Here is a 19,816-nt window from a genome sequence, read left to right on the forward strand (position 1 = left end):
GGATGTAGCCAATTCAAGGTTCTCTGATTAGTTCAAATACAATAGATGTATGTCTTCCTTAATGCCTTTCTTTGTCTTCCCTCGTACCAGCTGGCACTATCAGAGATAGTGCACACAAGGCTACTCTCCTGGTGGAGGCAGGAAAGAGGACACACATGCGAACAGATTTATTATTTTCTAACTTTGCAAAATAATCTTTACTTGAAAGACATGAGCCAGGCTGTGTTTGCAAGCTGCCAAGGTCAAATTTCTGATTACACTGCAGCTTGTGCTTCAAGCAATGCAGGTTTATTTCTACTATTATTCTAGTAAGACAGAATTAAATGCATTACATAAACTTTGTTCTCTATTATGGATTTAAGTACATTTATTCTTAACTAAAGCACACATTTCTCTATATATTTGATCACACAACTTATATATGTTTGAATGTTTAAATACACATCTTCCTAAGCAGCACACATTGTAAATATATTTTTCTAGGCAGCATGTATGTAAATATATTTTCTAAGCAGCATGTATAGATTTTTCTAACATTTACTCTGAGCTCCTGGTGATTGGTATAGTGTGGTGTTCAGTGATTTTTGACAACTTGCATGTTATTTGATGTGGTTTTGTGTGAGAGCTTTTTCTCCAATTAGATTAAACAACTACATCTCTCTCAAACTGTGTCAGTTTGTTTAAGTAGGTTGTCAAAATTACTACATTGTCTCAGGATGTCCATTTCAACCAAGCTATACATAGAGACAGTTGGAAAGTGCAAATCCATGTTTCCATGTGCTTACTAATGTGGGCTGAAGGGGGAGTAGTGCCTTTGAGGTTTGGAGTTGATTACTGGAGGCACATCACTAGGAATCAATGCTCCTTTGCTCCACCCCCCTTCAGGAGCAAAACAGATGCACTAATCACAAGCCAAGTACCTTGAAGCAGTTTGAATACAATAAAATAGGTGCTTACCCTATATCATATAACAGAATAAAGGATAATGGATTAGACATGCCTGAGATTCAATAAACTTTGTGTCGGCTTAGCACGAAGCCTGCATGGAGTTTACAAGTCTGCATGAAGAGCGGCAGCACTCATTGTACATGAATACCGTACATTGAGTTTAAACATAAATGAACATGGTTTTGTGGCCAGCAACACTGTGTAAAGCAACACAAACACCCGCAGACATGTACACCTGTTTACCTACAGGTAAACTAAGTATGCAGAGTTGCACGGAAATCCACAATGACTACCATGGTTTTTAATAAAGCAATGTATATGGCTCCAACAGATTACATGAAAGTGTATACAGGACAGACTAGTGTGGAACCCTGTTTTAGGCAAATTGAATAAAAGTTTTGCAACTAATCAGCAAGGGTACATAGACTGCATTATAAATAATTATTTAGGGGAAGTGCGTGTTTTGAAAAGGGCACTAACTTGAAATGTAGGATGAACACAGGGGAAAAGGACGGGTGAAACATGGTAATATAAGAGTGTATGTCAATGTACATACACTACAAAGGCAAGCCAGTTGTAGCATGAACACTAATCACATAACTACGTGGTACAGTACATGCTGCTGTGTACATCTCCTGTGTGGGTATGGTCATATAATCACACAGTTGATGTACATTATGTGACTGTCATACAAGGTGACATATCAATGGAGAGGATTCTTTGGGATATAATCATCCTGACATGAACAATGGAGAGGACATTTATCAAGGACGGTATATACAACAGGGGTCAGGTGCATATTATGAAGCTGTGCAAAATGAATTGCCTGAATATGAATATAATGTCAGTATAGATTTCAACAAAGTGGGACACATAGTAATAGGCTCATGGACAACAGTAGACAGAAGCTTGCACAATCATGGACAATATTAGAATGATACCATCAGTAATCCCATGTCTTTGACATAGCATATGTGATTGTGAGTGATTATAGATGGTTTTAAAAGAGCAACTGTCATAATTTATCAGCAATCTATGAGGGAAATCAAGCATACCTTCCTGAAAATGAATATCTGCTGGAGGTGTTACGAGGGACACTGTTACACCAGCATTTGAAATATTGAGCAATCCTGGCTAGTTGACAGGTGTGCATGGCATATATATGGCACAATCCACACTGTCACAAATGTAACATATGCCATCAATGTTGACAATCAGCTATGTATTTACTGTGTGCATCACAGGAACATGTAACATATGTGCATCTTATATAATATCATGATGGGGTTCCGCACCATCAACCACTAATGTTTATCTAACAAAGAATGCTAAGGCATGGTCAATCAGATGCATGGAAGCTCACTGTGGCAAATGTGGTACACTTGAGTAGCTCATCCCTGGAAAATGTGTAGAAAAAGGGTGCATTGTACTCAGTTATTCGTGTGATGAAGGCTGTGAACTATGGAGGTATTATGGCCTTTGATGTGAATGTCCTGCACATACTCAGGAGTTGTGCTACATACAAGGGAGTAGTCACCACTGTGAACACATGTTGGTGGATGTTCCACATACTATCTACCTGAGTACACCAGTCACATACCCCTGGATCGGCTCATAGGGGTGTGCTGTCTATATTATAGTTAGCTTGTGTATTTCCTTTTTTAACATAACTAATCCCCCCATGATTTTGGTTCATCTGCTGTGTCTCCATGGATGCAGCACCAATCCTTTGTGTGTATTGATACTGTCTGTATTATACTAATAACACACTTGGATTCAATGATTGTCCAAAATCTGCAGTCCTTCACAAAGCTATTTGGACAAAGGCTGTATAGGTCAATCATGACATCTGAGACTTAAATAATGAACAGGAAAGGCCTAGCACAGAGCCCTGAGGTACTGACCTGATCACTGGACTCTAGATACAGGGCCTAGCACAGAGCCCTGAGGTATGGAACTGATAAATGGACTCCAGATATAGGGCCTAGCACAGAGCTCTGAGCTACAGACCTGATCACTGGACTCTAGCTATAGGACCTAGCACAGAGCCCTGAGGTACGGACCTGATCACTGGACTCCAGATGTAGTGCCTAGCACAGAGCACTGAGGTACTGACTTGATCACTGCACTCTAGATATAGGGCCTAGCACAGAGCCCTGAGGTACTGACCTGATCACTGGACTCCAGATACAGGTCACTTCACATACTTCAACATATTATCTGTCATGTATGTGATCCAGTGGGCTACCCACTTGGTGACGTAGGTGTTTATGGCCACTTGTGACAGGTTTCTCAGTAATACCTCAGTGTGGATTTGTGTCAAATTCTTTGGCTGGGTCAAGTCACGTAGGAGGATAGTGTTGTCATCATGCATGCCCTTGTTAACCTTCTTGAGACATTAAACAGATGTAACAGACATGATGTGGCTTAAACAAATCACACATTTGGTACACAGTGGGGATGTTACCTGTGTCCTTTAGAGAAGGTCCATGATGACTTGTTGGTCTATCTCATAGATGAGAAGAGTCAGGATAAGTCTGCACCTGCATGCATTGGTAATGTTCCTCCCCCAGTCAGAAGGATGCATGTTGATTAACATCCTTCTATGAGAACATAGGCTGTCTGGAGGCTGTGTTGAAGTACAGATCCTAATGTGTCTGGTAGGTTCATGTTTTGAGTCACTCTATAAGTGACCTGTGATACTGTCAGGGATTGATTCTGTGATATTAGCCATATACAGAGCACAAATGAACTGTCCTCATTAGAATAAAAACTGAGCAATGTTTGCATGCATATTTTGGTTGATGGTCGGTGGTGGCAGGGAGGGGGGGTGATGTGTGCAATAAACTGTCAGCTAGTGGATTGTCTATTTCCTCCAGTTGGGTATGTCTGGTGGCATCCACTTACAGAACTGTGCTTAGTTGTGTATTCTCCTTAACATTTCACATTTATTTTAATAAATGATTTGTGAAAAGACCTCCAAATACAACCTTGGTCATTCATCATATTCCACACACTGGTACTATGCATGCAGTCATACAACTGTACCAATGTCACATACTTACATCAGTTGCACAACATATGCCTATATGTGTTTCACGGGCAAGCTGTTTCTGAGTGGTCTGATGACATATCAGGTCACATTAGAGATCAGTTGTTTGTGGCTCATGCAGATAATTTCCTGACACAAATGGTAATAGTCCAGTCCTTGTGTATAGTAACACAACTGCACATACAATGAATTACACAAGGTTACAATTCAATCAAAACATATGATATTCTGGTTGCATATATCACATCATAACAACTTGTGTATGAGACAAGACTTATGTGACCATGTAATCCATATGAATTTATACTGATGTCTGTCACATATCTTTATTGATGGTATGTAGACACATGCACACCTGTGCCATACTGTGCCACTGTGATGGTGTAATGTGAACTGTGTCCAAAGTTGATCTACTCCACTACAACAACACGTCCTAATACACCAACAATATACATAAAAGTGTATAATACTTTGTCAACAGTTCTAAGAGGCATATTACTACAGATGCAATAGAAGGAGCATGTAATACAATAGCCATCAATACATTAGCTCATATCACAGATTATAATACCCTCTTGTAGCCATACTGTACATCCACACCTCAATATAGCACATGTTGATGAAAGCAACATTGACATGTCAACTGTTCCTAGGGTCATATAGGAAATTATTAGGCTAATGACAATATCACATGAAATCCTAGCCATTATTATGCTCTGTAAAAACAAATCTCTATATCTGTATTATGGAAGATAGTAAGACTATTGTGCACATGTGTATGTTTGTTGGATTGCAGTAAATACTGCCACTGTCCATATGGGACATGTAATGACAGAATTAGCAATCATCACATATGCAGTCGTCTTGAGATGGCTTACAGATGCTCATGGAAGGACTCTGCTTTATGATGTGTGTGTGTGTGCATATTTGACACAAGGACATCCTACTCCTCTGCAGGAAGTATATCATGTGGCCAAAGGAAAAAGGAGGATGGGGCTACGTGAAAGGTCCCATAAGTGGTAGTGAAATGAAGAGTTATTCCAAAAATCATGCAGTGACCATAATGTACCATGAACCAACCCCACACACACACACACACACACACACACACACACACACACACACACACACACACACACACACACACACACACACACACACACACACACACACACACACACACCAGTAGACTGGGCTTGATTTGAACATTACTCCTGTACAGGTATAGTATATGAATGCTATGCAATGTCACAGTAGCAATACCACATATGTGTGAGTATAACACTGTTGCATTGCACTTTATGGAGTATGATAGCATCACTGTATGCTGAAGAGAACATGTTGGGAGGAGTGTAGGACATGGATGTGGAGTCACATCCCTGTGGAAAATTGCCTCAAAAAAAGATCGGTGTATGTATAGACATGCAAGTCACCTGCTGTGAGATTAGAACCCCTATATGTATAGGTAAAGTAGCTTGCAAACACAGTAGTTAATGTTACTGCTACAGCACAGGTTTGTCTTGAATACTGTCAGAGTGCATGTTATACAGAATGACATAATCGTATGCTATAATAAGATGTTTGAAGGAAGGTTTCACATAGCTATGGACTTACATAATATTCAAAAATTGTCACCACAGTGATTGTTGAATGAACACACAGTGGACTACAGTGAGAACAGAACTCCTACCTAACTATTTACAAAGAACAGTATTTAACACAAGTGGCACAGGACAAGTGCAGCTTTTATAATGTCAGACAGCAGTGTCTGGTGAGAAGAGGATGGTAGTATCAGTGTTCTACATGCTGGCATAAAATGTTCTATCAAATGTCAACCAAGTGAACAAACACACACACACCAATTGACCACAGTGAGAACAGACCTGCTACCTATTTACAGAGTGCAGTACTTAATGCAAGAACCACAGCACCTGACCAGTCTGGAATTTATAGTGTTGGCCAACAGTTTATAACTGACAACACCAGCAGTGTCTGGTGAGAATACAATGGTAGTAGCAGTGTCCCACATGCTGGTGTAAAATGGTCTCTTGAATGTCAACCAGGTGAACACAGACAACACACCATATGACCACAGTAAGATTAGAACCCCTACCTAACTAAGTATATTCCACAGGATTCACAATGCTAAGATTTCCACGCAGGAGCAGTGTAGCCACTCCTGCATGGAATATGGCCTCTGAGCAATCCAGGAATGTGCTGTATTGATGTGCACAAGTGAACAGACACTGTTCATCTACGGAAACCCATGTGGGATGCTAATTACCTCATTTGCTGATGTAATGCATGCAAATGAGGTAAAATAGTGATCCAGGAAGCAGGCAGGTAGCCATGCAGGAACAGTGTAAGCTGCAGAATTATATTTGGCTACTAGCTGAATACATTTTTGCAAAAAAAAAAAATGGATCCATGACAGCTCCAATAAAAGCATGTACCCTAACCTGGGTGGGAGGCTGGCATAATGGTTACAGTGTTTACCTGTAGGCATGCCAATGGCCAAATATATGGCCATTGGCATGTTAAAGTGTTTAGTTTATTAAAAAAATAAAGGTTTATGATGTTTTGGCTGATCTCAGCTGTTTAAGCATAGGGAAGTGCCACACAAATGGGATCATGGGGAAAATAAAAAAATAAATAAGCGCATTTTAGGGGAAAGCTGCATGTTGCCATTATAGTCACTGGCAAGCAGAATGAAAACAATGGCAGGGAACAGTGGTTACTAAGGGGGAAGACTTGTGTAGTGCAGTAAATAGGGATGAAGGCCGTGGGGTAGGTTAATGATGGGACTTATATTGAATCACAAAATTCTTCTAAGTGTCACACTGCACCTAACCGTGTAGGTGCTGTAACACCATCATGTAGACAGGAGAGCAACTAACATGAAAAGGGTGTGTGTCATGTTTGCACATTGGAGCTCTGCTGCCCGGGTTTGTGCTTAGCTAAGCATAGCTAAGCGAGCGTGTGTGTCTGAGGCTGTATACACTTAGTCCATGAACTGAGGAGTGTGTTCACATCCAGGGAGAGCTATTTCTTGCTGTTTACACTAGCTAAATGGGTCTGGGTGGTGAGCCAGGGCTTAAACAGGAAGGATATAGGAAAATAAAAAGGAATTAGCAGAACAAGGGAAATGCAGTGCATATCAGCAATATGTGATACTGAAACTCATAATGGGCCATTGAAAGCACTCAATAATACAGCTGGCAGGTGGCTGCATAGCTGAAAATGGGAGGAGATGTTAAAAAAATAAATAAAGGGAAACAGTACAATAAAGGGGAAATGAAGTAGAAATCACTAATATGGGACTCTTGACTCTCACAATGGGCCAGGCAAAGCACACAATAATACAGCTGACAGGTAGCTACATAGGTGAAAATGGGAGGATATGTAAGTAAAAATAATTTAAAAAAGTGTAACAGCAGAATAAAGGCAATCATGCACAAATTACCAGTAATGCCTCTAACACTCACAGTGGCCAAATCAAAGCCATGAGTAATATATGTGGCAGCTGGAATGTATCATAGTCAGCCAATCATACAGGCAGCATCTGCAGCACAACAGTATAAAGTATGGAAACACCTTACAGTTTGTTTTTTTCCCACAAACTCTGCGCCATTGGTGTATACATGTGTGGGAATTTTAACTGGAAAAATGTTAGGGGCTGCCATTGCTGTGATCCATCAGTATGTGCTAGAGGCTGAGGGCAGAGAGGAGGATAATGCAGACAACCACCATAGACCAAAGATGAGGAGAAGAGTGTTCAGACCCAGGGTAACCTACCAGGGGTTACATGATATGTAGATGGTAGAGTGCTACAGGGTAGATAGAGATAAACTTCAGCAAATCAGCGAGCTGTGCCGGCCTCAACTCAGAGCTAGAACCAACAGAGGGGAACCCATCCTAGTGGATACCAAGGTATGTCTAGCCTTAAGAATTCTAGCTACAGGTACTTTCCAAAGACCCACTGGTGACATGATGGGGGTCTCATAGGCATCTGCATCCAGGGTACTACACCAGTTCTTGGATGCCATGCTACCACATGCCAGTGAGCACATTTACTTCCCCAACACCAGTGAGGAGAGGACCATCAATATGTGTCTCTTCCACCATACAGCAGAATACCTGGAGGTACTGGTACCATAGTCTACACACACATCCACATGAAAGTACCACCAGATGACAGGGTAGGGCCTACATAAACCGTAGAGGCTTCCCCTCCATCAACTGCCAGATCATGTGCAATGCCTATGGCATTATCATGAATGTGTATGCTGGCAGCCCTGGAAGCTATCACGACTCCCACATCTGACATTTGTCACAGCTGTACCAGGCATTTGCCAGTGGAGGCATCCCATATGGCCATCTGGTGGGGGATGCTGGCTATGTACTGGAGCTGTGGATGATGACACCCATCAGAAATGCACACACACCCACACAAGAATGCCATAATGAGGCACATGCACAAACCAGGATCATTATACAGCATGTGTTTGGGATGCTGAAGTCACGGTTCTACTGCCTTGACATATCTGGTGGAGCCTTGCAGTACTCTCCAGCCACATGTGCACACATGTTTATAGTATGTGCCATGCTACACAATATGATCCTGCAGAAACAGCTTCAACTGGAACAGCACGGGGAAGGGCCACACAGCCCACCACCATTGCCAAGCTCCCCAAAGGCACAGAGGGACTCACATGAGGAGGCCCCTGAACCTGCTTCCATAGACAGATTGAGACGTGCTCAGTACACTCACACTTTAGTAAACATGGAACGCATACCACAGACACTGACACTGTAAGGACCCCAGGGACTGACACCTCTCTCTGACTTGCACACACAGTAAAATGGGTGACATACACATCACATTATCTGTAACTTACCATGTATAGGCAGTGTACTGTGTGCCTCCAACATAGGCGGCCCTCAAGCACAGTCATCATAACTGCTGCAAGCACAAGGTAAGTCAGTCTTCTTAACAACAAATTAATGGAATAGTATGTTCTGCTAGCATATCTATGGTAATGCTGCATGCATGCAAGGGAATGGGGTGGCCAAATGGGATAGCAGCACAAAACTGACAGCTATGTTGGCCACCAGGAAATGTCTGGCCAAAACTGGCCTCCACATGCTATGCAGTAGTACCCAAGGTGGAAAATCCCACTGCAGTATAGGTGTGGGGACAAATAAGTGGGGGTCATAGGTTACAGGCATAGATGTCAGGGTGGGGGTCCCATAACCACCCCTCACACTCAGACAAAAAGTCAGCTGTAGAAAACCACAGAGAAATATCTGGTAAAGGCACACAAATGTGACAATGTTGAATTAACCCACTACAGACTCACACAGTGATAGTACATCATAACCCATAGTTGCAGTAAGGCTATGAAGGGTAAGAAGTCTGAAACTCAAATATATGCCAGTACAATCTGACCTGGGCTCTTTACTGATATGCCTCAAGTCCCCATGACAGGGCGCAATAGTATGGTCAACAGAACCGAAATGTAAATCAAATAGCACAGTCTGTGCAAATGCATAACATGGGCAGATGTGCCCCCCATATACCCACACAAATGCAGTGACATATATGTTTGGATGGAAATTGCAGAATAGTACACATTGGCAGGACTATACCAATACACATGAAAACATGTTGCCTGTCTACAATATGCATGGGGTCAAGGATCTATGTGTATGTGTGGTTAATACTGTCTGGATCTGGCCAGCATGTTCTCCTGGCAGCCATCTTGTACTGCCCTAGGTACAGTGCTGCCTTTGACAGGGCATGTGCAGATAACGCAGTGCCAACTATTATGCATGTCAGTGACACCCACTGCTCTGCCACTGACATACCTGGAAGTGACAGTGATATATGGAATACGCTACACATATTAGTGACATCTTGAAGGATGTGTAGCAGAGGTGAAAAGGCTTTTGTGAATACAAGTGCTTTGTGGTACTGTTGACAGTGGTCATTCTCAATAATCCTTTTAATTATGTTTACTTTTTCAAACAATGAACAGCATGCACAATTGAATGCACTCTGTGCCCACACCAATAACTCCCAACCTCTGACAGCAAGATATCTGGACAAGGGAAGAAAGAAAAGTGGAACAAAGGCACAATGATAGGCATGTGTTGTAAATATCGCCTTTACATACTGAGAAAGTTGGTAGGGTGAGGGGTTTGCAGTAGTGGGGATTGTCTGAGGGTTATGTTTTCAGAAACAGTAATGTCTGTATTATTTTGTACCATCACACTTCAATTATATGTAACTAACTTGCCATAAAACACAAGTTTACGTAGAAAGGATGAAACACATGCCAGTGAGCACATTTACTTCCCCAGCACCCATGAGGAGAGGACCAGCAATATGTGTCTCTTCCACCATGCAGCAGAATACCTGGAGGGACTGGGTACCATAGACTACATGCACATCCACATCAAAGCACAACCCGGTGAACAGGGTAGGGTCTACATAAACCGCAAGGGCTTCCCCTCCATCAACTGCCAGGTCATGTGCAATGCCCATGACATTATCATGAATGTGTGTGCTGGCAGGCCTGGAAGATATCACAACTATCATATCTGACATTTGTCACAGCTGTACCAGGAATTTGCCAGTGGGGGCATCTCGTATGGCCATCTGGTGGGGGATGCTGGCTATGCACTGGTCCATGGATGATGACACCCATCAGAAATGCACACACACCCACACAAGAATGCCATAATGAGGCACATGCACAAACCAGGATCATTATAGAGCATGTGTTTGGGATACTCAAGTCACAGTTCCACTGCCTTGACATATCTGGTGGAGCCTTGCAGTACTCTCCAGCCACATGTGCACACATGTTCATAGTATGTGCCTTGCTGCAAAGTATGATCCTGTGGAAACAGCTGCAACTGGAGCAACACGGGGAAGAGACACACAGACCACCACCATTACCAATGCCCCCACAGGCACAGAGGGACTCACATGAAGAGGCCCCTGAACCTGCTCCCATAGGCAGACGGATGCGTGCCCAGTATGCTCACACCTTGGTAAAGATGCAATGCATACCACACACACTGACATTATAGGGACCCCAGGGACTGACACCTCTCTCTGACTTGCACACACAGTAAAATGGATGACACACACATCACATTACCTGTAACTTACCATGTATAGGCAGTGTACTGTGTGCCTCCAACACAAGCAGCCCTCAAGCACTGTCTTCATAACTCCTGCAAGCACAACATAAGTCAGTCTTCTTAACAGTAAATTAATGGAATAATATGTTCTGCTAGCATATCCATGTTAATGCTGCATGCATGCAAGGGAATGGGGTGGCCTAATGGGATAGCAGCACAAAACCAACAGCTATGTTGGCCACCAGGAAATATCTGGCCAAAACTGACATCCACATGCTATTCAGTAATACCCAAGGTGGCAAATCTCACTGCAGCATAGGTGTGGGGACAAATAAGTGGGGGGTCATAGGTCACAGGCATGGATGTCATGGTAGGGGTCCCATAATCACCCCTCACACTTACATAGTAAGTCAGCTGTAGAAAACCACAGAGAAATGTCTGGTAAAGGCACACAAATGGTGACAATGTTGAATTAACCCACTACAGAGTCACACAGTGATAGCACAGCAGGACCCATAATTGCAGTAAGGCAATGAAGGGTAAGAAGTCTGAAACTCAAATGTATGCCAGTACAATCTGACCTGGGGTCTTTACTGATATGCCTCCAGTCCCCATGATAGGGCACAATAGTATGGTAAACAGAACCAAAATGCAAAGCAAATATCAGCACAGTCTGGGCAAATGTATACAGTGGACAGGTGTGTCCCCCATATACCCACATAAATGCAGTGACATATATTTTTTGATGGAAATTGCAGCATAGCACACATTCGCAGGGCTGTACCAATACACATGAAAACATGTTGCCTGTCCACAATATGCAGGGGTCAATGAGCTATGTGCATGTGTGGTTAATACTGTCTGGATCTGGCCAGCATGTTCTCCTGGCAGTCATCTTGTACTGCCCTAGGTACAGTGCTGCCTTTGACAGGGCCATGTGCAGATAACTGCAGTACCAACTGTTATGCATGTCAGTGACACCCACTGCTCTGCCACTGACATACCTGGAAGTTAAAGTACTATATGGAATATGCTACACATATTAGTGACATCTTGAAGGATGTGTAGCAGAGGTGCCAAGGCCTTTGTGAATATAAGTGCTTTGTGGTACTGTTGACATTGGTCATTCTCAATAATCCTTTTTCTTATGTTTGCTTTTTCAAATAATGAACATGCCTGCACAGTTGAATGCACTCTGTACCCACACCCATAACTCCCAACCTCTGACAGCAAGATGTCTGGAAAAAGGCAGAAAGAAAAGTGGAGCAAAGGCACAATGATAGGCATGTGTTGTAAATATCACACTTATATACTGAGAAAGTTGGTAGGGTGAGAGGTTTGCAGTAGTGGGAATTGTCTGAAGGTTATGTATTCAGAAACAGTAATGTGTGTATTATTTTGTAACATCACACTTCAATTATATGTAACTAACTTGCCATAAAACACAAGTTTACATAGAAAGGATGAAACACATGCCAGTGAGCACATTTACTTCCCCAACACTCGTGAGGAGAGGACCAGTAATATGTGTCTCTTCCACTGTGCAGCAGAATACCTGAAGGAACTGGATACCATAGACTACATGCACATCCACATCAAATCACCACCCGGTGAACAGGGTAGGGTCTGAATAAACTGCAAGGGCTTCCCCTCCATCAACTGCCAGGTCATGTGTAATGCCCATGGCATTATTATGAATGCGTGTGCTGGCAGGCCTGGAAGCTATCACAACTCTCACATCTGACATTTGTCACAGCTGTACTAGGAATTTGCCAGTGGGGGCATCCCGTATGGCCATCTGGGGATGCTGGCTATGAACTGGAGCTGTGGATGATGACACCCATCAGAAATGCACACACACCCACACAAGAATGCCATAATTAGACGCATGCACAAACCAGGATAATTATACAACATGTGTTTGGGATGCTCAAGTCACAGTTCCACTGCCTTGACATAGCTGGTGGAGCCTTGCAGTACTCTCCAGCCACATGTGCACAGACGTTCATAGTATGTACCATGCTACAAAATATGATCCTGTGGAAACAGCTGCAACTGGAACAGCACAGAGAAGGGCCATACAGCCCATCACCACCATTGCCAAGGTCCCCACAGGCACAGAGGGACTCACATGAGGAGGCCCCTGAACCTGCTCCTAGAGGCAGATGGAGGCGTGCCCAGTATACTCACACCTTGGTAAAGATGCAACGCATACCACACACACTGGCACTGTAGGGACCCCAGGGACTGACACCTCTCTCTGACTTGCACACACAGTAAAATAGATGACACACACATCACATTATCTGTAACTTACCATGTATAGGCAATGTACTGTGTGCCTCCAACATAAGCAGCCCTCAAGCACTGTCCTCATGCAAGCACATGGTAAGTCAGTCTTCTTAACAATAAATTATTGGAATAGTATGTTCTGCTAGCATATCTATGTTAATGCTGCATGCATGCAAGGGAATGGGGTGGCCTAATGGGATAGCAGCACAAAACTGACAGCTATGTTGGTCACCAGGAAATGTCTGGCCAAAAATGGCCTCCACATGCTATGCAGTAGTACTCAAGGTGACAAAGCTGACTGCAGTATAGGTGTGGGGATAAATAAGTGGGGGTCATAGGTCACAGGCATAGATGTCATGGTGGGGGTCCCATAACCACCCCTCACACTCACACAGCAAGTCAGCTGTAGAAAACGACAGATAAATGTCTGGTAAAGGCACACAAATGGTGACAATGTTGAATTAACCCACTACAGAGTCACACAGTGATAGCAAAGCAGGACCCATAGTTGGAGTAAGGCTATGAAGGGTAAGAAGTCTGAAACACAAATGTATGCCAGTACAATCTGACCTGGGCTCTTTACTGATATGCCTCCAGTCCCCATGACAGGGCACAATAGTATGGTAAACAGAACCAAAATGTGAAGCAAATATCAGCACAGTCTGTTCAAATCTGTACAGTGGACACATGTGCCCCGCATATACCCAAACAAATGCAGTGACATATATGTTTTGATGGGAATTGCAGCATAGCACACATTAGTAGGGTTGTACCAATACACATGAAAACATGTTGCCTGTCCATAATATACAGGGGTCAATGAGCTATGTGCATGTGTGGTTAATACTGTCTGGATCTGGCCAGCATGTTCTCCTGGCAGTCATCTTGTACTGCCCTAGGCACAGTGCTGCCTTTGACAGGGCATGTGTAGATAACTGCAGTGCCAATTGTTATGCATGTCAGTGACACCCATTCCTCTGCTACTGACATATCTGGAAGTCACAGTGCTATATGGAATATGCTACACATTTTAGTGACATCTTGAAGGATGTGTAGCAGAGATGCCAATGCTTTTGTGAATATAAGTGCTTTGTGGTACTGTTGACAGTGGTCATTCTCAATAATCCTTTTTCTTATGTTTGCTTTTACAAATAATGGACATGCTTGCACAGTTGAATGCACTCTGTACCTACACCCATAACTCCCAACCTCTGACAGCAAGATGTCTGGACAAGGACAGAAAGAAAAGTGGAACAAAGGCACTATGATAGGCATGTGTTGTAAATATCACCTTTACATACTGAGAAAGTTGGTAGGGTGAGGGGTTTGCAGAGTGGTAATTGTCTGAAGGTTATCTATTCAGAAATAGTAATGTCTGTGTTATTTTATACCATCACACTTCAATTATATGTAACTAACGTGCCATAAAACACAAGTTTACGTAGAAAAAACAAAACCTCTAGCCAAACACCTGGACAACCTGCCAAAAAAAATTACAAGTCAGAGGTATGCACACACAAGGATATGACATCTCAGGTAAGAAAGATACCACACAAGCAGGAGATCCCCAGACAGTATATCACCAGGTTGCTGGACTGTTCACACAGTTGTGTGTCATTGCTACACTGGCTGTAGCCGCACCTCACAAATGACCTTGTTGGGTAAGAATGTACATAGCTGCCCTCATACAATTGGACTATGCATCATACAACTACTATTCCTCTGGTAAAGCACTGTGATGATCTGAGGATGTCTGGCACTAGGTAATGACACAATACACTGCAGTATCAGACTACAGATATGTCAGAAAATATCTGCTAAACAAAACAAGTACCCTGAGGAATGTCCTGTGTACATATTTGAGGTATGGCCCTAGCACACAAAACCCTGAACTGGAGTACACTTATCTCTGGAATGTAATCCCACCCAAACTATAGAAGGTCACACTGGGCATGCTCCTACACTTGGAAAATTACAGGACATGTTGGAACCCACACTGGAATATATGACTGTATTGTGTATATATGTCCTTGCATACAGACAGCTATGTACACCTGAACTGTCCCCACACACACACATCAGTCAGGATTGCTGTCAGCTAGCTGTAGGTAGCCCATATATGACATATCTGCATCTGTTCCATGAGACATACACACACATATATATGGGCAACAGATAACATATGTCAAGCATACACACACATACACAGGAAACTAAGAGGCAGACAGTGATACAGAGATAGAAAGAGATACAAAGGGGGGGGCACAGATAGAGTGAGTCTCACACACACAGATACCCTGAATGGCATACAGTGATGTCCTGTTGGAGACAGTGACATACCAGTTGTAAACAGTCATACGTGCCAGCATAATAGGTGAGCCTCATTGTATAACAGTACTGAGGATGAGTTTATAATATCACATCACCTGCGTGTGTGTGTGTGTGTGTGTGTGTGTGTGTGTGTGTGTGTGTGTGTGTGTGTGTGTGTGTGTGTGTGTGTGTGTGTGTGTGTGTGTGTGTGTGTCTCCATAGGTCCAAGTATTAGGAGACTTTTCCCACTCAGTACACTTCACATTGCCCTACTTAAAAAGATCTGCTGCTTTCATTCACCTTAGAAGTGTCATTGGACAAGGATCAGCCCTATAAACTCTGTAGTGCATGCAATACCTGTGTAACACTATAGCAGAAATAACTAGATAGGTAGAGGTTCTAATCCCAGTACTGGCAGCTATGTGTGTGTGTTTGTGTGTGTGTGTGTGTGTGTGTGTGTGTGTGTGTGTGTGTGTGTGTGTGTGTGTGTGTGTGTGTGTGTGTGTGTGTGCTTGTATGAGAGTGAAAGTGTGTGCATTTGTAGATGAAACAGTTTTAGGCCATTCCCACCCACAACACTTCCCAGTGCCCCACTTTATCAGTCTTGCTGATATCATTCCCCTTATTGGCACCTTTGACCAGTTGTCAGCCCAGTAAGTTCCATAGCATGTGTGATAACTGTGTAACACAATAGTACAAATCAGGTTCCCATTACATGATCAAATGTTTAGGTTATTGAATACCTAAACATCGATCTGGTAATAGCAAAAGCAAAAAACGTGAACGGATGATTTAACGCAGGGGAAAAAATTCCCTTGGCCGTTATGCAGATTTTGCCCCTTTCCCTACTGTAGAGCGATCTCAGAGTTGGTTTATTTAGTTAGGGTGGTGTGGGCGACACAAGCCCCCCACATTAGGGGGTGTGGTCTGCGAAGACCCCCACTTCATTTTGGTTTAATTTTTTTTTGCAGCCATGGGAATTCATTCCCTATGTTAAATCAGCTGTTTGCTATTTTAATTTTTTTGATATTACCAGGTCGACATTTAGGTTTTCGCAACCTAAATGTTCATTCGGGTAATATAGATGCTACAAATCACTAGCTTGACAGGGGTTCTAATCTCACATCTAGCAAATGAGTGTGTGTGTATGTTTGTAAGAAGAAGTATTTTGATAAATCTCATAACCCTGCCCTACTTTTGTCAGTTCTGCTGATGTCATTCCCCTTATAAGCACCTCTGGCCAGTTGTCAGCCTAGTAAGCTCTGTATCGCATGCGATAATTGTGTAAGACTATAGTACAAATAACTGGATAAGCAGGGCTTCTACTCTCAGATCTAAAAAATGTGTGTGTGGGTGTCTACGTGTGAGTGAAAGTGTGTATGCTTGTAGGAAGAAGTATTTTGATAGGTTTCCCACCCACTGGCATACTTTATCAGTCCTACTGATGTCATTCCCCTTATCAGCACCTTAGGCTAGTTGTCAGTCCAGTAAGCTCTGTAGTGAGTGTAATAACTGTGTAACACACTAGTACAAATAACTAAATAGGCAGGAGTTCTACTCTCAGGTCTGGAAAATGTGTGTGTGGATGTATAAGTGTGTGTGAAGGTATGTATGTTTGTAGGAAGAAATATTTTGATAAGTTACCCACCCACTGGCCTACTGTATTAGTCATACTGATGCCACTCTCTTTATAGGTTCATAGGTGTGTACTAGGCTAATGGCCCTGGAGCCATTACAACCCTAGCCCATAGAATTGCCCTGTCATTGTGCCTCCCAACGTTAGTTCCCAGTGATCCCATCAAGTAGAACTACTGGAGTGACCCCTGGGGTGAATTTTCTATTACCCATCCACTCAGCAAGATCTCTCTGGAACAGTTTCATCTAGTTGCTTTGCTTGACATGTATGGGAAGTCTATTCTAGGGCATGTGCAGTCTCTGGGTGAGGAAACTGTCCCTCCAGCATGTTGTGTTGATTGTGGTAATGAGGTTGAGGTCCCTGCAGTGTGTGGTACAGAGAGATTGGGATGTCTTTAGATGTAACATTTGTAAAAGTGCTGGGTCAGACATGCGTTTGCAAGTCAAGCAGAGATCACCTCTAAGTAGGTGATATGAGACAGAGAATAGCTGGAGTCCTTTGAGTTTGTTTGTGTAGGACATGTGTTTAATGCCTAGGATCTTCATTGTGAGATACTTCTGTGGCCTCTCCAGCTGTTGCAGGTGTCTAGTGAGGTACATGCCAAATGGGCCATTATTCTTGATGATTGGTGTAATGGGGAAAGAGTACATAGAGATGATGACCTCCTTCTTCCTGGATGCAAAACCCTTGGTAATGCGATGTACCACATAGAAGGATTTCCTGACCACAGTGACAATGTGGTGGTTAAAGGAGAGGTTGCTGTCAACTTGTGTCCCCAGATCTCTTATAATGCCTATAGTGTTCAGTGGGGTCCCATCAATGTGGTACTTAGTGGGAACTGAGATTTTACCAAAGGGGCTGATGATGCATTTTGTGGTGTTAAGCTTCAGGCCATGGTTTCCACACCAGTCAGTGGTCTCAATGAGGCCTTTCTGTTGTATGTCTGCATCACTTGTAGAGTTAATGATGGCTCCCAGCTTGCAGTTTTCTGTGAACCTGGTCAGCCAGAGTTCCTTTGTTCTAGCCTGGACTCCTACGAAGTGCATGCTGAACAGGAGAGTACCCAGGTCTGATCCCTGTGGGACTCCACTCATGACTAGCTGGCAGTTTGAATTGGAGCTCACTACTTTCACACTGTGTGTTCTATCTATGAGCCAATTTGCAAACCCCCTAGTGATATAGGGGTTGATGCCTAGTTTGGTGGGTTCATCCATAATTTCTGACTGAGGAATGGTGTCAAGAGCCTTGACCAAATTGATGTAGGCTGTATGCAGTGACTTACTATCAAACACAGCCCTGGTGACTGACTCAAAGAATTCAATCAGGTTGAGCAGGCATGACCTCCCTTTCACAAAGCCAACCTGTGTGGTGTACAGAGTTAGGGGATTACCTATATGTTTGTTGATCAGGTCCCTGATGATGCGCTCCATTGCTGTACATATCAGACTCATCAGGCTACTGGACTGATAATTCCCAGGACCGGTAGTTGCCACACCTTTATGGAAAGGGATGATTGCAGCAATGCGCCATTTGCAAGGGACAAAGCCTGAGGTGAGGCTGTGACTGAACATGGCACACAGATGTGGTGCCAGGTATCTTTGTAGTTCATGTAGAACACAACCAGGGATAATTTGGGGTCCCATGGAAGGTGTATTCTTGCCCATGGACAATGCAGGTGTAACCTGGGTGGCAGTAATCATATGTGGCTAGCGTCCTTCTGGCTTTCTGATTGTTCCCTGAGGGGAAGGAGGGGTAAAGCTGGCACTGAATGTGTTGGCAAGAATGTTGGCAATATATGTTGGTTCAGTATAGGCGATAGCATTGTGCAGTAACTCAGAGCACTTCTGGGTATTGGTGTGGAGGCTCTTGATATCACTAACAAAGGATTCATGATTCTTGTTAGTGTCTGCTGCAATTCTGCCATCATAGGCAGCTTTAGATGATTTCATGGTGTAACTCAAGTTGTTGTTGAGGCTAATAAGGGAGTTTTACCACTCTTGGGGCTCAACCTTTTTCTGCACAGTTTCTTCCTTCTGTTGTACAGGTTATTAATGGCAGAGGCCCACAAGATTGGCCTCCAGTGTTTGGACAAGAGTGTCATGGTTCTGTTGGGTATGGCTAGTTCTATGCATTGATGTACATGTTTGTACAGTGTATGTGTGTATGATTTGGCAGTGATGCAGGTATTTTCCATTGGCATGGGTGCTGTGAAGTTAGCCACCTCTGTTCTTATGAGTCCAAAGTCAGCTTTGGAAAAGGTTTTCAAGGTGGATACTTTTGCGGGGGGTGTGGGTGCAATGTGGATTTCCATGGTGATTACTCTATGTTGGATCTGACCAGGTAGCCATTGACTACTGTTGTCAAGCCATGGTCCCATATGTTAGTAATCAACACAGGTCAAGGATGTTGCTTCCTCTACTGGGTGT

Source organism: Protopterus annectens, chromosome 14.part0, assembly GCF_019279795.1.
Source record: "Protopterus annectens isolate FY-2018-M chromosome 14.part0, PAN1.0, whole genome shotgun sequence".
In the NCBI taxonomy this organism is placed as follows: domain Eukaryota; kingdom Metazoa; phylum Chordata; order Ceratodontiformes; family Protopteridae; genus Protopterus; species Protopterus annectens.